Source organism: Primulina eburnea, chromosome 7, assembly GCF_022965805.1.
Source record: "Primulina eburnea isolate SZY01 chromosome 7, ASM2296580v1, whole genome shotgun sequence".
Classification (NCBI taxonomy): domain Eukaryota; kingdom Viridiplantae; phylum Streptophyta; class Magnoliopsida; order Lamiales; family Gesneriaceae; genus Primulina; species Primulina eburnea.
The window spans coordinates 35,716,328-35,739,224 of NC_133107.1; the positions used below are offsets into that span (position 1 = coordinate 35,716,328).

At 38.9% G+C, this 22,897-nt stretch overlaps 2 long non-coding RNA genes across 2 annotated transcripts in view; both read right to left on the reverse strand.

Annotated features, from left to right (window-relative positions):
• Window positions 1-7,327: 7,327 nt before the first annotated feature.
• LOC140837487 (uncharacterized) lies at window positions 7,328-8,856 on the reverse strand. The gene is made up of 3 exons (XR_012119335.1): window positions 8,729-8,856; window positions 8,296-8,455; window positions 7,328-7,557 (listed from the first exon to the last, which is right to left on the reverse strand). It is a non-coding gene; the product is annotated as an uncharacterized lncRNA (long non-coding RNA).
• Window positions 8,857-19,356: 10,500 nt separating this feature from the next.
• The window catches only part of LOC140837486 (uncharacterized), a 28,799-nt gene continuing 25,258 nt past the window's right edge, over window positions 19,357-22,897 (reverse strand). Inside the window, exons 2-3 of the long non-coding RNA XR_012119334.1 lie at window positions 20,091-20,186; window positions 19,357-19,796 (exon numbers count right to left, since the gene is read on the reverse strand). This is a non-coding gene — a long non-coding RNA (uncharacterized lncRNA). The remainder of the gene's footprint in view (window positions 19,797-20,090; window positions 20,187-22,897) is intronic.

Consider the following 22,897-nt stretch of genomic DNA (forward strand, 5'->3'; position numbering starts at 1 on the left):
ATAAGGTTTATCAAATATCTCAATAATCTAGAAATACAAAACTCTACAATTGAATATGTCCACAATATTTATCAAAAAAGAAAATATAATGAAGGAACAAATTATATTCCTTTCAAATTGAATCTCCATATAATAACTGATACAAATGTAATATCATCCATCTCTACGATCGTTACAACGATGAAAAAAATTATAAGATAAATTTGAGGTAAAATATGTATCCATTTATCTGGAAGAGTTTTATGTTTTCGTCCGGTCATAATTTTTTCGAAAAAAACGATTAAAAATTTAAATTTAAATAAATAACTCGAATTTAGGATCCTCTTCAATTTCATCTCATTAATTGTGTCCATCCAGTTTCGAAGATATCGGAGCCATTAATCATCTCCCAGAGTAGTCCATTCATCGACAGATTATTATAATTCGAACACGACCCCCTTCTCTGTTCATTAATTACAATTGACCCCCTTAATAATTAATATTAGGGCCACTTATTTAAATGCCCATAATAATATTAAATATGACGAAGTTAGTCATGATAGTTATCTGTATATATATAATTTATGAAGTATAATAAAATAATTATTTATTTGTTCGAAAATTAAAATAAAATGTGATATAAAAATTATCCATTATTTTTCCCATCTTTCTCAATTTATTTAGTTTTTATGTATATATAATCTTCTGATAATTTCCTAAATTTGAGCATATTTTAATAAGTATTCGATTGTATCATAATATATTTTTCTTTATTTAAAAATTAGGTTTCCTTAATCCTTAGAAATAAATGTATTTGAAGAATAATTGCATGCAAACTGTTTTGTATAATGCATATTGCTATATTTTTTTATTAAAATATTATATATTGTATTTAGTTTAGTTTTTTAAGGAAATCTCTCATTTAAAATCATGAGAGGATTCATTAATTATTATAGGACTTAATTATTTTAACTCTCTAAAATTAATTTTAATATAAAAATCTATAAAATATCATAATAAAAATATATTAATTTTTTATATAAAGATATTATGTATTAATACACGAATGCAACCAATTAAGTAAATTTAAGAACATATTTTATTCTTAATTATGCATTTAAGGTCTAATGGGTGGCTTTATGACTTTTTCAAACACCAAATTTATTTATTTTTTAAAAAGTTATAAAATTAAAAAGAATAAAAAAAATTTAACTTGTGGTAAGGACGACTTTGACATGCTCCACGTATAATAAAATATATTTTTTATTAAATGATAATAAAAGAACTTGTGGTAGAGATCGATTTTGCGGTGTGATTAACTTATTTTTTAATCTTATTTGGAAACTAATCATAGAGTGCTGTATTGCACCACAAAAATATAATTAAATATATATTCCCATTATTTATAAGAATATAAATAATGTTTAAAATAAAATTAAATTCTTTGAAATAAAATAATACAATAACATAATCATGCATTACGAGCAGAGTCCATACGTGTCCATTACCACAAATATATATTTAGGAATCTATTTTTAGAACTTCAAATTGACACGATAACATATGATATAAAAAAATTGTTTGTTGGGTTGAGATACACCGGTAATATTTATTTTTATGATAACAAAATTTGTTTTTATGTTTTTATTTACTCAAGTGTGTAATTGTCAGATCAAGTTAGAAGATGGAACTTGAATTTAGCTTGATGATATTTTAAAGCTCGGTAATGCAAATGACAAACCGTCGAAACCACCGAACAGAAAACTCAATTTGGTACAAGATGTATTTCACGTTAGTTGGGCTAAGTCGGATGTTTTATCTAGGCAAACTGATTATTGCAAGAGCAAAGTGATTGCACAAAAACAACAATCAGTTAGATAAAACATTTGTGATATTTTGGTCAACCTGATTAACTCGGTTATTGTAACGTCCAAAAATCAGTCCACGTAAACCACATGTATGCAAATTATTTAAATTGTTTAATTGCTTTAATTAATTGATTTTAAATGCTTAAATGATACATATTATATTATTGAAGGTTTAATTTGCATGATTTCATGAAAATTAAATATTTTGTCCAGACATTCGATAATAGGCTGAGGAAAGAAAACCGGGGACAACCAAGATAAAAATATTTTCCGATAGATGTTTTGAGGCTTGATAATATGATTAAATATTATGAATTGTTTTGAAAAATGTTGTAGTCCAAATTTTTTTTTGAGACATGTTTGATTTTACCCAAGAAGTCGGTTTTAGTCAAACGATTGACTTTTAAAGACCCAAAAATTATTATTTTTGAAAACAAAATTTTGTAAACTATTATTTTTCAATTAAATAGGTCTTAATGGACCTAATTTACCTAAGACTATTGGGCCTAATTACTCCTAAACAAAAAAGCCAAAACCATAACCCATTAACACAAGATTTTCGAAAAAAATAAATAAGGAACGAACCTAGGGTTCTAAGGCCTCCTAGCAGCTGCACACCTTCACACAACTCACACACAAAATTTTCGAGAATTTCGAGAGCAAAATTCAAGGTCGTTCGTCGCCCGTTCATCCTCGTTCGCAAATCCATTGTCTATGTGTAGGAAAAAATGTTGTCATAATCAGTGTTGTTAAAAGTCCGCTCAAAGACAACAGATAAAAACCGTTGTCTTTTTTGTCAAAGACAACGTTTTTTACACATAGACAACGGATAAATACACCTCTTTTGCAATGGATAAATACATAAACAACGGATAAATACACCTCTTTAGTTAAAGACACTTTTTTTGCAACGGATTAAAAACGCTGTTTTTTAAAATTTCAATTTTTGTATTTAATACCTATTAATTAAATTATTAGTTAGAAATATATTTTGAATATAAACGTAGAAACATGTAAAACATATTCTAAAAATAACAATTGTTATAACAAAAAATCTGTATAAAAACTATTTTAAATATCAATCAACATTTAAACATCTTACAAATGCTATGTATACATGACGAACAAAATACAATACAAAAATAAATAGAACAAAAAAATTAATCCTAGAACATATTATCTTGCTTCACTGTTTTGAAATATCGTACTTTTTCTTTTCCAACATGTTATTGACAAAAATTGCTGCATCCAGTTTGACACATCCGTCCAGAAGAAAAGAAATAACCTAAAACCCACAAAAGAAAAATCACCATAATCCAAACTAAAAACATATTGATACATGGAACTCTTGGGGAAAAAGAGTATACTTTAAATATAGAGAATTTCGAATTCGAGATAAATACCAGAAAAGTACATGTTGATGTATGGAGCATATATATTTGTATTAAGAAATAGATTAAATTTGTGGAGATAAAACTTTACATATCAAACACTAAGGAACAAAGTCACATGCAAATAATAAAAACCAAATCAAGCAACTGTAAAATTAAAAACTGTAAATTGTAATCTCTAATATAAATAAATCTCAGTAAAATCAAATTAAAACAACCTATAGGAAAGTAAACATATCCAGATTTAGAGCACTGAAAAGAAAAAAATCTAAACTCCGCAGGGAAAAAAAATCACCATAAAAATGATTTTAAACCGAATTAAATCACTAGATTATTAACTCTTCCTCCAACTTTAACTTAACTTAATCCTAAGCATGCTAGGAATACATCATCAACACAAAACAACTAACTAATCCCCAAAATGTCACAAATCAAAATAAAACAATCACATTTAATTTGTAAGCAAGATAATGCATTAAAATGGATACATGCATAGCATCAACACAAAGCTAGTGTTATCGAGAATCATCAATTCAAACCATCAGTGATTCTCTTGAAAGAATTGTTGGAGTTTAGATCAACAGACACATTAAACTGGTAGATACAAGGAGGGACTAGAAGAATGAGAAAAATCGCGTTATATATATTTATGCTCATATTATGATATGTACGAGCTATATTTAAATTGTATGAATTTTTATTACTTAATACTTGTTATTCACTATTTATACATATTGAGTCTTTAGAACCCTAGATTTGATCGATACAGATGATATAGATGAGGAGACAAGAGCTGGTGACTAGCTAGCAGGCTCGACAAGTCATGACAATACAACCCGCGGATATTGTAGATCATGATATTTTATTTATGCACATTTTAAAACTATTTACTCTATGCATTAGTGTTTGTAGCAAGCTCATTGAATCTTTTTATATTATGTTAAACTTTTTCAAATTAAATTAGCCGTTATTAACTTGAGATTTTCATGATTGTAGTATTCAAGTGTTGAAGTTTTAATATTAATTTTATTTTTAAAATACGTGCTGACCGTTAAAAAACATTAAGCCTTTGCTAAGTCGATAGAACATATCCTATATAATATAGATAATTGAATCACGTCCTATGCATGCATTCAACACAAATTTTATCCCCATTTATATAATTCATTCATTAATTGATAATCTAAATAATTTTTCTATACGGTGGATATATTTCACCCAATATTTCCGAAACCGATTTACATGTAAATAAATAAACCTGATTTGAAAATTAAATATATTTTCTTCAGAAAAGAAAATTTGAGAATTAGATAGAGTGTGTATATATAGACAAACAGTAGCTTTTAGAGGTGAGGGGTGGGGTTGTCGGGTGGGTGGGCCACCAAGGGAGACGGCGGCGCCACCTGTCGATTACTTTCGGTTGTTCAATAAGATCCGCCAAACAATAATCTCCCACGTGTCAAAATGAAACTAACCTTTTTCCTCGGGAAGCAACCTCGCCCACTAACAACCTTTTCATAGACACCCAAATAATTTTTTTTTTTGGGGGAAAATAGAAAATAGTATATATTTATTTGGTGTGATTTATTCAATCGGGTACTTACTTCATCTATATTTCTGGATTATTTATTAAATTATAAAATAAAGTATAGTCTTGGTCAATTTTTTTATTTTAATCAAAATTATATTTGAAATTGATCAAAAGACGAGTGGTTCAAAAGAGGTTCAAATGAGGTTCTGTTCGACCAGATTAAATTTTTGTTAGAATCATTTATATATCTATTCACAAATGATCTCACATGTCAATATTGAGACATATATATTCTATTCAGATCACTCATGTCAAAACTATTTTTTTTTATCGTAAACATGAGTATAATTGATTAATCTCACGAATAAAAATCATGAGACCGTCTTGTAAGAGACCTACTCTTATTTATTATCGTTACTATATGCATTAAACACTAATAAATATCGGTCATTTCAAAATAACAAATATTTTTTTTTTGTTAAAACTAACGAAACACACTTAATATGCTTAGTATGAGTAAAATGAATATACCATCGACTTATTATAATATCGATTTAAGTTAAACCTACAAAAATTCAAATATATTTAATTGCAAAATAGTATAATTAGTCTCCCACCATTATTAATATTCTACTTATTAAACTAGACCGCCCAAGCACTAGGATTTGTCTATTTCACAAAGCAAAGAAGGAAAGAGAGGCTATATTGTGTGTGGGAAGGATTTGTTTGTGACCCACAATTGCATGTGATTTTGAGTTGGCATAAATGCATGAATGAGACAATGACATTTCAATCACTTACAACATCATCTGATTCCGTTAACTCTGAGATATAGAATGGGTATCTTGTGAGACGTTCTTACGAATTTTTATTTTTGAGACAGGATCAATCCTATCGATATTCACAATAAAAAGTAATATTTTTAGCATAAAAAGTAATAATTTTTTATTGATTACCCAAATAAGATACATGTCTCACAAAATACGATCCGTGAGACCATCTAACACAAATTTTTGTCTAAGTAAAATTCTGTGATTAGCTGTGCAATAACCGTACATACATACATATATATGTATATAACCATAATCTTTTAAATTGTATAGGACCTCGATCGTTTTTTGTTTTACCAAAAGCTATTTAGCTGATGGTAAGAATGTGACCATAATCTTTTAATTTGTATAGGAACTCAACCGTCTCATGTTGATAACTTTAGTAACAAAAGTAATTATTGTACCCAACAATAAAAGATATGATAAGCCAAAAAATATTATACTGATTTTTTTTTCTCTTATCCACGGGTTGTTTCTAATCAAATTTATTTAGAATTTTTCAAATAACGATGTCTATCTTTTATCTTAAAATACTTAATACTGGACCAAAAAGATTGTTTTAATAATTTTGAAATTTTATTACAAAATAAAAAATTTCTATAAGTAAAGAAAAACTATATCGTTTTGAAAAATTTCTATTGGACGAGTGGTCGACTTTGTCCTTGTGTAACATATCCCAGAATAAAGTCGAGGTGATCGAGTAGGTGTGAAAGACTACGGTTTGGCGTGATTTATTCTTGTTTTATATAATAAATAAATTTATAATAATTTATAGAGAAATTTTAGTAAAATAAACCCTACGAAAATGTTTGGTTTTAATTTTGTATTCCGAATATAAAATCAAAATATTAATATTGTCATCTCATTCTCATTCTCATTCCAATTTTTTTTTTTTTTTTTTAACTGTGTAACAATTTTTTTACGGGATGCATGTTCTTTTCATGTCCAACTATGTAACAACTTTCAGGCCTTTAACACACACAAATGAGAAGGATCATTTTGTGGATTCAGATTCCTTATAAAAGAATAAGTATAAGCAAAATCCACACCAGTTATACCAATCCATGCATGCATACAACAAGATTTATCATAGGTGAAAAAGTCGATACGATAAGAAAATCCAGGTGGTTTCTAAAGCAAACTCAAATATTATACAACAAAAACAGAGATATTAAAAAATATATAACATGATATCTAACAATGAATAACTTGGACTCCAAAGCAGATGCAAGAAACACAAGCAAAACACCATGCGATTTGTCAAGAATTAACCTTTTAGCCCTTGTGTTGGCTCATTCGGTGTGATGGCAAATCGGGTCAAGTTATAGCGTGTAGGAAACTTAGGAGTCTTGCCTCTTGGACGACATAAAGCAAACTTTCATCCCATTTTCCAAATAGGGTTGCCACTGTCTTTCCGCTCTTTTCCTGGACTATTTTCCCTGCACCTGCAAAAAAATACGACCCACAAAATCCATCAGCCATTGCTCACAATGAGAGACGGCACAAGATGAGAAACAGAAAAGATTGCACGCATTACTCATCACATGGAAAATTACATCCACCTTCCCTGTTATATAATGGAAACAAAAATAAAAACTGTTCTCTGGCTGATTTATCATATTCATTTCTCCAAGATGTGCAAAACAAAGGAGTAATAATCGGATTTTCTATTCTTCTCATATGTTTGGCATGATATTACAGCTAAGGAAGACTAGGCTACCTGATGAGGATTCCTGTCTATATATAATTGACTGCTCCTTGAATTTCACTTTACAGGAGTAACCGTGATTCCCTTGTATCCGCATTGTACTATAATGATCACAATATAGTTTGCCCAAAGTTCAAATTCCAACCGGATAAAGCTGAATGGAGCGACCCCAAAATTTGCTTTTCAGATTATTATCGCCTTAAAACCTCCAGCCTGTTCCATACGCTACAATCATAGGATGGTGACTCACCTGATCCAAATAAAACAGCATCAGCACTCTGTTTTGGTCATGGAAATGAATGAGAAATGGAAAAAAAAAACACTCCAAAAAGAGCAAACTTAAAAATTTCAGGCGATCAATAGACTAGGAGTTATTACTCATTTCTACATACTAATTACTCTGCCACCAGTCAAGACTTCTGAACTCGACCAGGCAACTTGTACCATCATTTTCATATTTAAATTAAAAGGATTATTCACCACATTACATGATAAAAGGAAACCTTCCCCCATCCCACTTCTCGTCATTTCCTAGTTTTTGCTTCCCATTATTCCTCAACGAGTTTGAGACCAGATTATTAGGATTACACTGCCCACAGGTTTAAACAACCATTCAGCATGCATCACCAGATCATTAGGATAACTAACACTGCCCAAAGTTTTGAATAAGCATTCAGCATCTGATGCACTTGCTGAAAAATAGTTAGTGCTTTTGCCATAAGAGCTAAGATAAAAACCAAGCATTTTTTTACGAATCAAAACATAATATAATTACTATTATACAATATAATGTGGAAAATGAAACAAGTGCATTTGGGTCATAATATCAAGAAAATCATCTTCCTTCCTACCTTCTCCCAAACAAATATTATTTTCAAAACTATTCTAGACACACAGTTTACATGATAGCACTTCACTTAAATGCCAACATATATTTGAAATTGGAACGAAGTGGACAAGAGTTTGTTCGAGGTAATGATAATAAGACCTTCTCCGAGAAAAAAAATAGGCCTTTATCTGGGTACGTAATCAGCTTCATATGTCTCCCCTAACAATAAATTGAATGGTTTACAATTTCTTCCATCAGTTGAAGCATATCCAGATACCGGAAATGCTGCTACATTTAGAATCCTCATAAGACTATTGCCCTATAAAAAATATTTAAATCACTGATTATAAGATAATAACTGTAAAATTAAAAGCAACTGTGTGAAAGAGCATTCTCATTGGACTTCCTTATCGTTAAGATTTGACTCCAACTTTGCCACACAAGAATAGTAAACGAATTTCACTAATAATCCACAGAGGAAACACCGTAGTTCTTTAATTTTTCTGTGAAATTACAGTTTACTAATTATATAATTTCTGTTAATATCATTAACAGAAACTGAAGTAAATAACACATTTGCCCCACAACCCACCTTCCTCCCCCATTCATATGGCCGATCCGGTATATACCAATACTCCAAATCTTCAAAACATTTCTGCAGGGAAGATAGAGGTTCGTTGAAGTAGACCGGAAGACACGCTTTGGTTAGGTCCTTCCCTGTGTTATATGATACCCACGGGAAATTTAGAGTCCGCTCCCATCAAGTATCACTAGTACAGACGCAGGTTTTGAAATTATCCTGAGTCTGAAATCACAGATAAGATCGTTAAGAGGGGTCAGGAGGGGCTATGCCAGGGGTGAGCCAAAGGTAGTGGGCCCATCAATGGAGTATCACCAGTCTCCCCCTCCCGAGTCGAACTGAATCGTAGGTTCAAATTTCGATTAGTTGTATTGTCCTTGGTTTATCGGCGACGAGGACGTACCGTATTAGAAGAATTTATTTCGTTTGCCGTTAACGAACGATGTCCACCGCTGCGAAAATTACGTGGATCGACCTGCCCGATCAGGGCGTGGGGGTTTGGGGGCAACGCCCCCAAAAGCTCTTTAGAAATAATCATTCGCAAGGGTGACGACGTGCAAAAATATGGAAACGAATCACATCACAATCTGGCTCCGAAGGAAAAGATATCAAATCAAATCGCAATCTCCTCCTGAATGGTAAGATTTGGTCTGAGCTCCCCTATAAATAGAGGTCCTCCTCCCCTACTTCAATTTCACTTCTCCCCTGCATAATTTCCTCTGCACTTCACACAAACATCGCTTCTCCCAAGTAGCGCCTCACCTTACCCACACATATTCAATCGCCTCCACGCATCCAGCGCCGCACGCCAGCGCTGACGTCGCCTACACGCTAGCCCCAGCAACGCGCGTTCTCCCCAGCGCCGCGCCGCCTGCCTCTCGCCTCTGCTCGCCCAATTGCCAACCATGTCGCCTGCTGCACGCTCGTCTGGAGCGCATACCTGCCTCGTGCCACGCCCTCGCCCAACCGCAAGCTCGCCCTTGCGCGCCCAGCCTTGCCACCGTGAGCTCGCCCTACGCACGCCGGCCCTAGCGCGCGTCGCCCTGCTACCAGCTTCCCCACAGCCTCGCCATGTGCTCGCCCGGTGCGCCCTCGCCCCGCACGAGCGCACCTCGCCCTATCCGAGCGCCACGCTCGCCCAGGGCCCCCAGCTCGCCCAACGCCCTCAGCTAGCCCGAGCGAGCGCCACGCTCGCCCAACGCCTCCAGCTCCTCGCCCAAGCGAGTGCCACGCTCGCCCTCTCCCGCTCGCCTCGCCACAGCCAAGCCCACCGCCTCGCCAAGTGCTCGCCCGGGCCGCCCTCGCCCCGCACGAGTGCGCCTCGCCCTCGTCGAGCTCCACGTTCGCCCAGCGCTCCCAGCTCGCCCAGCGCCTCCAGCTCCTCGCCCAAGCGCTCGCCCGACGTACCCTCGCCCCGCACAAGCGTGCCTCGCCCTCGCCGAACATCACGCTCGCCCAGCGCCCCAAGCTCGTCCAGCGCCACCAGCTCCTCGCCCAAGCGCCCCTCCACGCTCGCCCGACCTCGAGCGCTCGCTTTCGTGATCATAATTCTTGAGTATTTTTCCTCTGCTAATCTGGGCCAGTTCTCTCCTTTTGCTACTTGATTACCCATAACACTTATGTTTTCTTCCGATTCCGAGTTTAGTTACTCGAGTGACTCCGAGAGGTTTAGCGAATCTAGCCAGTCTAGCAGGTCCAGCGAGTCTAGCCAGGGTAGGACTTCCCTAGATGATCCTGATTTTACCCTTGATCCTCCTGAGGAGGAAGTCACCACTCATAGTCGTCCTAGTAAGGAAGTTCGTCATGTGACCCAACAGATGAACATATCTAATGCGGACAACTTATGGTACGGTCGCTTGTCATCCCACATCCCTCCTACTAACGAGTCAAAACTTAGGACTTTGTGGAACATTCCTGCATCTCACCAGAGCATCATTCCTAGCCCATAGGACCGGCCCTATCTAGACCCTAAGGGTTATTATACCTTCTTTCAGCATCATTTTGATGCAGGTCTCCGTTTCCCTTTGTGCGATTTCTTCCAAGAATTAAGCAAGTACTACCAGGTGCATTTACGTTTACTCACGCCCAACGTTTTCCGTTTAATAAGTTGTTTCGCCATGTTACTCGGGGCCCTAGACCTCCCTTTGAATTGCTCCACTTACTCCTACTTCTTAGTTCTTTCCAGATCAAAGATGGGCCTTTTTATGTAACCTCCCGGTCTAGCCACAAACTTTTTCACGGGGCCCCCAGTCACGTGAAGGACTGGAAAAAATATTACCTCTTTATCCAGCCTCCTAAAGAATTAACTTGCTTCACGGATTGGTATCCTACCTTCACCAAGCCCGACCTTTCCAAGGGTTACAAGAAAGATAAGGAGTACCTGTGGATAATGAGTGTACTAGGAGACCGATGCTTTAATATTCCCAAACTTCTATCTGAAGATCTTCTGTGTCACGTCGGGTTAAGTCCCGTGAACATTAAGCTGAAGAAGAATGCTGGTAAATACTCTCACTTTTCATGTTTATCGTTTTTTTTTTGTTTATTATGTTACTCGATAACATTCTTATCTGGTTCACTATTTCTGCTTGCAGGTACTAGAGTCATGAACGCCCTATTTCTCCGTGAACTTTCCAAGAAGAAGGCCGAGGGTTCCTCATCAGTACCCCAGAAATCAGTTATTCTGGCAGTCACGACGGGCACAAAGGGAGATTGCAATGCAGCTGAGAAGAAGAAAACATGTTCTTGCTCCACTACTGTGAAGAGGCCTGCTAGCTCCCCTACTGCTGCAAAGAAAAAGGCATGCTCATCCTCCTCCGCCCCAAAGCGAGCATCTTCTCCACCTCCTCGAGCCAAGTCCCCTCCTCCATCTAGCAAGAAGAAAGTGCCCACTGATCCTAGCCCGTCAGTCCCGCATCCAGGTAAGCGCAAGATTTCTGAGATATAAAGTCGTATCGGTCTCTTCTCCAGAAGGGTCTGAGTCATAGGAGGAGCCTCCTCCTGAGTCGGGGGTACATCCTCTATACACCTCGGATACGACCATCGTGGGGCGGGGTCCTACTCAATTGGCTCAGAAGGTGATGTATCTGCTTCTTTCCAACGCAGATGCATCGTTCATGAGTTCACTGGGGTGGTCTGCACTCCTTCACCGGACATGCAGCAGTGTCACTGAGGTATATTTCTCCTTCTAGTCTTTAGATTGATGTCCAACATAAGTTTGATCTTCTTGTCGTCTTTTCACCCTTGTCAACTTATGCAGGGCATGATGTACGTCGGGGAGTTGGCTGAGCGCGCTAACGCCACTCGATCTGATGCCTATCAAGAATTACTCGAGGGCAAGGCTCTCCGCGAACAGCTTCATGCTACTATTGACGAGATGAAAGTGTCGCATGCTAAGGAGCTTTCGGAGTCTCAAGCTCAATTTTCGGAGTCCCAAATACAATGCGGCGAGCTCTCGAAATAGAAGCAGGAGTCTCAGCGGCTGATAGAGGACCAAGCCAAAGAGATCCAGAAGCTGAAGGAAGAATTAAAGAATTCTCAGGCTGAGCTTAAAGACGCCAAGGCACGACATGCTGCAGAAGCCTCCTCCTTCAAAGAGAAATTTCTCAAATCCGAAGAATTTGTCGAGATCTGTGGCCCGAAAGCTTTTCACTACCTGGGGGTGGGTTTCGAGGGTGCAGTCGGACCTCTTCAAGGCTCAGGGTTATCCTCCGCTAGGCGACCCTACTGACTTCATCGACCTTGAGGGATTTATATCGAGTCTCCCCCCCGATTCTTAGATCGAGCTCCTTTATTTATGTTATTTTCTGTAGGATTATGCGACTTTTGCGATATTTACACTTAGTTATTTCCTTTTGCGCACTTTTGGCATGTATGAAACTCGTTTTATGCAACCTTGAGTATTTTGCATTTGAATTTTCTGCTTCTCAAGAGTTTATCTTTGATGTTATTAAACCACAAGGGCTAATAAAATATCCAACTCTCATTCTCTTCTACTAGGCGATGTTCTACCAGGAAAATAAAAATTCAATGTCACCACCATCTAACTCCTCTGCTAGGTGATACCTTAGCAGGAAAATAAAATTCAACACCTCTACCCTCTAACTCCTCTGCTAGGTGATACCTTAGCAGGAAAATAAAAATTCAACGTCTCCACCCTCTAACTCCTCTGCTAGGTGATACCTTAGCAGGAAAATAAAAATTCAACGTCTCCACCCTCTAACTCCTCTGCTAGGTGATACCTTAGCAGGAAAATAAAGATTCAACACCTCCACCCTCTAATTCCTCTGCTAGGTGATATCTTAGCAGGAAAGTAAAAATTCAACATCACCACCATCTAACTCCTCTGCTGGGTGATACCTTAGCAGGAAAATAAAAATTCAACATCCCTACCTCTAACTCCTCTGCTAGGTGATGTCTTAGCAGGAAAATAAAAATTCAACACCTCCACCCTCTAACTCCTCTGCTAGGTGATACCTTAGCAGGAAATTAAAAATTTAACACCTCCACCCTCTAACTCCTCTGCTAGGTGATACCTTAGCAGGAAAATAAAAATTCAACATCACCACCATCTAACTCCTCTGCTGGGTGATGCCTTAGCAGGAAAAAAAAATCAACATCCCCACCCGCTAACTCCTCTGCTCGGTGATGCCTTAGCAAGAAAATAAAAATTCAACACCTCCATACTCTAACTCTTCTGCTTGGTGATGCCTTAGCAGAAAAATAAAAATTCAACACCTCCGCCCTCTAGCTCCTCTTCTTCCAAACTCTGATCCTCTACTAGGCGATGTCTTAGTAGGAAAATAAAATTTCTCCCCACCCCCACTCTGCTCCTCTACTAGGATATGCCTTATTAGGAAAATAAAATTTTTCCTTTTCTTCCCAAACAACAACATTCATGAATTAAAAAGAAGAACAAGATTTTATTGAATTCCAAATGATTACATAGGAAAATTCGAAATGAAATACATCAGCAATCATATCAAGGATAATATTTTCTAAGGTGATAAGCGTTCCAGGGCCTCTTCAATGCCTTACCTTGTGCATTCTCTAAGTAATAGGCTCCAGGGCTCAGCCTCTCGATCACTTTGAAGGGACCCTCCCACTTTGGATCCAAGTTTCCTCTCTGCTCTTCTTGCACCTTCCTTAGGACCAAGTCACCTACCTGGAAGTTTCTCTGAATGACTCTCCGATTATACGTCTGTGCAACGAGGTTTTTATAAGCTTCCATGTGAATGCTGGCGGTCTCTCTCTTTTCTTCCAAAAGATCAAGGTCAGTAGCGCGTCTCGTATCATTATCCTCGTCATAAAACACTACTCTTGCCGATTCCAGCCCAATCTCATCCAGGAGCACTGCCTCACTACCGTAGACCAAACTGAAAGGAGTTTATTTGGTTCCTTCCCTCGGAGTGGTTCGGTATGCCCATAAGACGCTTGGTAGCTCATCCCCCCAATTGCCCTTAGCTTTGCCAAGTCGAACCTTTAGACCCTGCACTAGTGTCCGATTAGTCACCTCCACCTGACCGTTACTCTGCGGGTAAGCTACAGAGGTAAAACTTGTTGGATTTTCATCTCTTTACACCAAGCTTGGATCCTAGCCCCTTGGAGCTGTCTCCCATTATCGGATATCAGTTTCCTAGGTACTCCTGTATTTGCATACTATACTCTTCCACAAGAACTTAAGGACGTCATTCCCAGTGATTCTGGCCAGAGGCTCTGCTTCTACCCATTTTGAAAAGTAGTCAACTGCTACCAATAGGAACTTCTTCTGAGCAGGAGCTATAGGAAAAGGCCCCACAATATCTATTCCTCACTGGTCAAAAGGATAGGCGGCTGTGACAACCTTCATCGCCGTGGCCGGCCGGTGATGCAACCGGGCATGGCGTTGACAACTATCATAAGACATCACTAACTCTTGAGCATCATGCAGCACGAAGAGCCAAGAATAACCGACGAGCAGCACTTTTCTCGCCAACACATAAGCCCTTAAATGATTTCCACAACATCCCTCGTGAACTTCTCGGAGAACATAATCAGCCTCTTGGTAACTCAAGCACCGAAGAAGCGGCCCTGCAAAAGATGTTGTATACAACACTTCTCCGATCATCACATAACGCGAACACTTTGCCTTCAACTTACGAACTTCGCGAGGGTTATCAGGAAGCTTTCCCTCTTTCAGGTAATCAATTATGCCAGTCTTCCAATCCTCCTCCTGTTCAACTGTGGGTGGACTCGTGTGAGGTGTGAGTTCAACTTGAAAGACCACATCTCTAGTCTTCCAGCTTCCCATTGCTCCAGCCATTTTGGCTAGAGTGTCTGCCTTTTCATTTTATTTCCTTGGAATCTGTTCAAATGTAATATCTGTGAATTTCTCTCTGACTCTGTCCACTTCTTGAGCATACTCAATAAGCTTATCATCTTTCACATCATATATCCCCTTCATCTGTTGTGCTACCAACTGTGAGTCAGAAAAAATAAGTACCCGGGTAGCTCCCACATTTCTGGCTGCTCGAAGTCCACAGCCTCATACTCTACCTCATTATTGGATGCTCGAAAGTCCAACCTTATAGCCAACTTCACTTCCCCCCTAGCTTGTGAAATCAGTACTACTCCCACCCCACTTCCATCCTTCGACGAGTAACCATCCACATACACCTTCCAAGGGTCTTCATTCTCATGATGCACAGTCTCAGCCAGAAAATCGGCTAAGGCTTGTGCTTTGATAGCTGTTCTTGGTTCATATTGGATGTCATACTCTCCCAGCTCAGTAGTCCATTTTACCAAACGGCCAGACATATCGTAATGAGTGAGGATTCTGCCCAATGGGCTGTTAGTTAGCACCACAATTGGATGAGATAAGAAGTAGGGTCTCAAGCACCTCGCTGTCATCACTAAAGCCAAAGCCAATTTTTCCAACCCTGAATATTTGATCTCTGCCCCCTTGAGTGCATGCGAAACATAGTAGACTGGCTGTTGAGTTGATCCATCCAACTTGACAAGGACTGAACTCACAGCTCCATGGGTGGCAGATAAATATACTCACAAAGGCTCACCTGCAGCCGATTTGGCCAGGACAGGCAGCTCAGCAAGGTAATTTTTCAACTCTTCAAACGCTTTCTCGCAAGGTGGATCCCATTCAAATTTTTTCTCCTTCCTCAAAGTCCGGAAGAACGGTAAACTTCTGTGGGCAGACCTCGAGATAAAACGTGCCAATGCAGCAATCCTTCTTGTCAACTGTTGAACATATTTGGGTCCCCGGGGAGAGACCATATCTTGGATAGCTTGAACTTTCTCGGGGTTAGCTTCAATCCCCCTCTCTGCCACCATATAACTGAGAAACTTCCCACTTTTCACCCCAAAGATACACTTATGAGGATTCAACTTCAGTCCATAAGACCTGAGGGTTGAAAAGTCTCCACTAAATCAGGTACTGGCTGGGTGAATCCTTAGAATTTACCATGATGTCGTCCACATATACTTTGACGTTTCTTCCCACCTGTTCAGAAAAGACTCTATCCATCAATCGCTGATACGTGGCTCTGACATTTTTGTGTCCGAAGGGCATGACCACGTAGCAGAAACTTCCTTCAGAGGTGATGAAACTCACTTTATCTTGGTCCTCCACAGCCAAGGGAATTTGATGATATCCCTGATAAGCATTCAACATACACAAATATTGATGTCCCGCTGTGGAGTCCACCAACTGATCTATCCGAGGCAGAGGATAACAATCTTTAGAGCATGCCTTATTGAGGTCTCTGAAATCCACACACATCCTCCATTTCCCTGAACTATTCGGAACAAGAACGACATTCGAGAGCCAAGTAGGAAACTGCACCTCTCGAATGCGCCCAACATTGAGCAACTATCCCACCTCCTTCTTTATAACTATATCTTTCTCGGGCCCGAAATGTCTTTTCTTCTGCTTCATGTGACGAGAATTTGGCAATATGTTTAATCAGTGTTCTGCTACATCTGGGCTCATCCCTGTGAGCTCTTGGGCTGACCAAGCGAACCCGCGGAGATTAGCCTGTAACAAGTAATGAGTTCATCCCTGACCTTTGGGTCAAGGTCAGGGGCTTTTCTTAGCGTCTTCTTGTCGGGACCCAATGTCACGATCTCCGGCTTCCCATCTATCACCTCATGAACCTCTCTCACTGCCATGGGCAACCCTCTTTGCCCCCTTCTAATCATATTGACCTCCACACGCGCCCTCTTCCCCTCTTCTTTCACTATCCCTTCATAACACCAACGCGCGACCCTTTGGTCCCCGCATAAAACTCCAACCTCCTTCCTTACAGGAAACTTCAACTTCTGATGATACGTGGACGCTACAGCTTGGAAATCCTTTAGGGCTGGTCGCCCCAGAATTCCATTGTAGGCGGATGGGGTGTCCACCACAGTAAATGTTGTCATCTTTGTTACCCGCCGAGGCTCATGTCCTAAAGACAGAGGAAGGACAATCTGATCGAGCGACGGGATGACATGTCCTGCAAATCCATATAGAGGAGTAGAGATTGGCTCGAACTCAAATCCCTCCACCTTCATCTGATCCAGAGTGCTCTTGAACAGGATATTAACAGAGCTTCCATTATCAATAAAGATTCGTGCCACATCGTAATAGGCAACGGTGGCCGTTACCACCAAGGCATCGTTATGAGGAGCCACAGTGCCTCATAGGTCAACCGGTCCAAAACTATTGACAGGGTCCTGGGGTAAGTCCGCACCCCTAGATATTTCAAAATTCTCCAACCTCTTCCCATGCGCCTTTCGCGCTCGCCCGGAATCCCCATCAGTAGGACCCCCCAAGATCATATGAATCATTCCTCTCGTAGGGTGGTTATCCTCATTCGTTCCTCTCCTCGGTTCTGCGTGCTCCCGAGGGACATCGTAACCTCGACCTTCTCTCCTCGGATCCTCGATCCTCTGATGTATCCACGGAGGGCCTCGACACCCCCTAGAAGATGGACGAGATCTCAGTTCACTACCGGACGAGGATCCTTCTTGCCTACCCCGTGGCAGAGGTTGAGCACTGCTCTCAACCCTTTGCGACTTCTCCCCCCTCTCCCCTGACTCTATCACCTCCATCACCTTATCCTGACTCCTATTCAAAGGAACATGTGATGAGAATTGTCCTCTACTTCTAGTTCTGTCTTCCTCCTTCTCACCTGCACCTCTCTTCTTACCTCCTCTCTCGGCTCCCTCCACCCTACTCCCTCCGGGTCGGTTTTCCATCCTTCTGTACCGTTGGGCATCTTCCAAGTTTACATATTTTTCCGCCCGAGATAACAGATCATCATAACTTGATGGAGGTTTCTTCACTAATGATTTAAAGAAATCTCCTCCTCTAAGTCCCTGGGTAAAGGCACTTATCATGATGTCAGGAGTGACCGCTAGTATCTCCAGCGTTACGTTGTTGAAACGTTGGACAAATTCTCGCAAAGTGTCAGCCTCTTGTTGTTTCATCACAAACATGCTCAAATAATTCATCTGGTGCCTCTTGCTGCTGGCAAATCTGTGCAAGAAAGCTGTAGCAAAATCCTCAAAAGACTGTATGGAGTTGGGCTGCAGGGTATTAAACCATTGCTGGGCTGACCTCACCAATGTGCCCAGAAACACCATGCACCTGACCCCATCTGAATATTGGTGCAACAGAGCTGATTTCTCAAATCTCCCCAAGTGTTCTTCGGGGTCTGTATGTCCGTCATATTCTCCAACGTTCGATTGTCGGAAATTTGGGGGAAGCCCTTCTTCCAAGATGGATAATGAAAAATGGCTTCTTCTCTTGGGTACCGGCGCCCTGCTTCCTACCTGCTCCCTCAATCTCCGTATCTCCTTCCACATCTCTCCCATCTCACTAATCTCTCCACTTTGAGGGGGTTGCGTCTCTTCAATCTTGCTCTGGTGGACTTCAACATTTTCTTCACGCTCCTGTCGGGCGGCCTGTTCATCTACAAAGATAGATTATTGATTCCTTTTCGTGGCCTCATCCACATTTCGGGTGATAAATTGGTCCAGCTGTTCTAGGGTCAAGTTCCCCACATTCTCATTGAGACTGGTTTGCTCGACCCTTGTCTCGTGAATGGGCTGCTCGGTTCTTGTCTCTTGACGAGGTTGTTCCTGTCTCATCTCAAGATGCGGCTGTTCCTGTCTTGTCTCAGCATGAGATGGTTCGGGTCCCCTACGAGGACGCGATGATGCTAAGGCGGCTCTTCCACTCCCTCTCTTCCCTACCATCTCTACGTCTCAACTCAAACTTCCCACAGACAAGCCCAAGTGATACTCACGGAAAATTTAGGGCCCGCTCCGAGCAAGTGTCACTAGTACAAACACAGTTTTTGAAATTACCGTGAGCCTGAAATCACAGATAAGATCGTTAAGAGGGAGCCAGGAGGGTGTCCTGGCGTAGCCACTCCGACGCTCAAGTCAGAGACTGAGGATATAGGGGGGAGGAGCTAAGGGTGCTGCTAAAAACAATACAGTGAATGAAATAACTGAACACTCAAACCTGGTATTTATAGGAAGATATATGGGCCCTTAATGGGCTTGTATATCATTTGGGCTAGGGGTGGGCCAAGGGTAGTGGGCCCATCCATTAACAGAAACTGAAGTAAATAACACATTTGCCCCAAAACCCACCCTCCTCCCCCATTCATATGGCCGATCCGGTATATACGAATACTCCAAATCTTCAAAACATTTCTGCAGGAAAGATAGAAGTTCATTGAAGTAGACCAGAAGACACGCTTTGGTTAGGTCCTTCCCTATGTTATCTTTTATCATCGACCATAAACTCACTCCTTTTTCTTTCTCAACAGGATCTGGCGATTTCTTCCGACGCTTGACATAAGAAATTTTAGTTCCGGCAGATTTTATTGCCGGATCAATACTATCCTCATCTTCAAAAGCATAAAGTTCGTTGTCATCAGATGAAAATGATGATGTCCTGAAGTTCGAACCACTTCTTTGAAAGAGCTAGAGGAAAGAAAATCTTTGGTGTCAAAGAATGTATTGTCTTCTTCATCTGTATCTTCCTATGCTGCACCTACTATTTCATTTTCATCTTTAGATTCACTTGCACTTTCTGTTTAAAGTTTAACATATTAATATAAATAAGTGGAAGCATAGTTCGTGATTCAATGGATAAAACATGCATCAACAATATTTACCAACCGCGAATTACTATATATGAACAGCTAAAACAACATTCAAACAGGCCAATGGAAAACTTTAATGCAACAATTAGCTAGATGACTTCAATTCCAGATCCAAACAGTGCAGCATAAACGTGAACCAATCACGTCAAGGTGGATTATCTAACCATGCAAGCCAAAATATTAAAAAAAAATTAAAATAAAACCATGCTGTCGAAACATACCATTGTACTTATCCTACCTTGATGTAGAGGATGATCCAAATTCTTTCAATTGTCTTTGGCTCTCATAAACTACTGTATTCTCCAGCTCGACCTTTTCTGTTTTCACAACAAAGACAAAATATTTTAAATAAACAAGTAAAGAAAGTGATAAGTAAAAGAACACAAACAAAAGATCAAGGATTTATTACTAGACTAAATTCAAATTAAACGATTAACTTGTGAAAGTATGGGTAGGAACATGCGGCACCCTCTTGATATAAAAAATGCTTACAACTGAAGGAGCATACACTAAAAAATGTTGAAGACTGATTCAAAGAAGTAAGGAGACTTGGTCTTTGATATTTTAGATTTATTATTTATTTTGATTCAGTCAATAAAAGTAGTGCAAATAAAATCTCTAGTTGTTGAGATAATTCAGTTGTTTAACGTTGGATTGTAAGCCTATATAAATGCATTCCCTGTTCTGAAATAAAATGAGGAAATAGTTTTGTTCTCAAGAAAAATATTCTTCACTATCTTGCCATTGTTCATCTGTCATTCATTTCCAAATACTCTTGTTTTCTTTATCTCCACAACATTTGTGGTATCAGAGCCAGGTTCTTTCATAACTGAGTTTCAAACTCATGGCAACTAATGACAATGTTGTAAGCATCTCTCAACCAGCAATACCAGTATTCAAAGGAAAAAATTATGAATTCTGGAGCATCAAAATTAAAACTCTTTTCAAGTCTCAAGAGTTGTGGGACTTGGTCAAAAATGGATACCAAGATCCAGATGAGGTCGAAAATGGATACCAAGATCCAGATGATGAAACAAGACTGAAAGAAAACAGAAAGAAAGATGCAAAGGCATTATTCTTTATTCAACAAGTTGTCCATGAATCATTTTTTTTCTAAAATTGCTGGTGCAAATACAACAAAAGAAGCTTGGACAACATTAAAGAGTGTGTTTCTAGGTACATCAAAGGTAATTATTGTAAAACTTCAAATGGTCAGTCAGGATTTCGAAACCTTACTTATGAAAGAGGAGAATCCGTGCAAGATTTCTTGACCAGAGTTGCTGAAATCGTCAATCAATTGAGGTCCTATGGAGAAGAAATTTCTGATCAAACAATTACGGAGAAGGTGCTAAGAAATTTGACTCCAAAATTTTATCATATTGTCGCCGCAATTGAGGAATCTAAGGACTTACAACATATTCATTTGATGAGCTAATGAGATCACTGCAATCTCATGAGGTAAGAATAAATAAAGCTGTTGAAAAAAATGAAGAAAAAGCCTTTATGTTCAGGGGGATAACTCAAACAAAAAATATGAGCAAATAAATGCAAGTGGTAGAGGACGTGGAAGGGGAGGATCACGTGGCAGAGATGATTACGACAGAGGAAGAGGTGACAAAAACATCCAATGTTACTATTGCACAAGATTTGGGCATATAAAGGCTGATTGTTGGAAACTAGATAAGCAAAACAACCTCAAACAACAAGAAGAAACTAATGTCCCATATCGTGACTACTGTAAAAAATATGGGCATGTGGAGGATCAGTGCTGGCATAAAAATAAGCAAGCAAATTATGCAGAGGAGCAGGAACAAGAGGCAAATTTATTCATGGCTTATCAAGAAGATGAAAAGTCTACTAACAATATTTGGTTTTTGGATAGCGGATGCTCTAATCATATGACATGATCAAAGGCATTATTTAAGGAGCTTGATGAGTCATACAAGATAAAAGTAAGGCTTGGAGATGACAAACAAATGCAAGTGGAAGGAAAAGGTACTACAGCAGTAAATGATGGTCATGGTAATATCAAGATCCTTTGTAATGTGTATTTCATTCCCGATTTAACTCAAAATCTCTTGAGTGTTGGGCCACTGATGGGTAATGGGTATTCTATCCTTTTTGACAATGTGTCATGTGTAATTAGAAACAAAGAATCTAATCAAGTCATTGTTGATGTTAAAATGATTCCAAATAAATTGTTTCCTCTTGAAGTTTCTAGTGTTGAAAATCATGTCTTTGTTGTCAAAGAAAACATTGAGTCCAGACTATGGCATTTGCTTTATGGACATTTGAATATTAAAGGTTTGAAATTGTTGAGTCAGAAAGAAATGGTTTACGGGCTTCCTAACATCGAGTCTTTAGGTTTATGTGAAGGGTGTGTGTATGGGAAGAAATACAAGAAATCGTTTCCTATTGGAAACTTTAGAAGAGCAACAAATCGTTTGGAGCTTGTTCATGGGTGGTCCTATTCAAACCGAGTCAATTGGAGGAAGTAAATATTTTTTGTTATTCACCGATGATTACAGTCGCATGAGTTAGGTTTATTTTATGAATTCAAGTCAGAAACATTTGAATCATTTAAAAAATTCAAGGCACTTGTTGAGAAGCAAAGTGACGGAAACATAAAGACACTTCGCACCGATAGAGGAGGTGAATTCTTATCTAACAATTTTATTCAATTTTGTGAAGAGCAGGGGCTGCACAGAGAATTGACTGCTCTATATACACCTGAGCAAAATGGCATAGTTGAATGGAAAAATAGAACGGTGTTTGAAATGGCAAGGATCATGCTTAAGGCAAAAGAACTTCCAAATAAATATTGGGCCGAAGCTGTTGCTACATCAATTTATTTACTAAATTTATCACCGACCATGGTTGCTTTAAATCAAACAGCATATGAAGCTTGGAGTGGTAAGAAACCTTCAGTAAGTCATTTAAAAACATTTTGTTGTTTTGAATATACTTTGATTGATTCGCATAATCGTAGCAAACTTGATTATAAATCAACAAAATACATTTTTGTTCG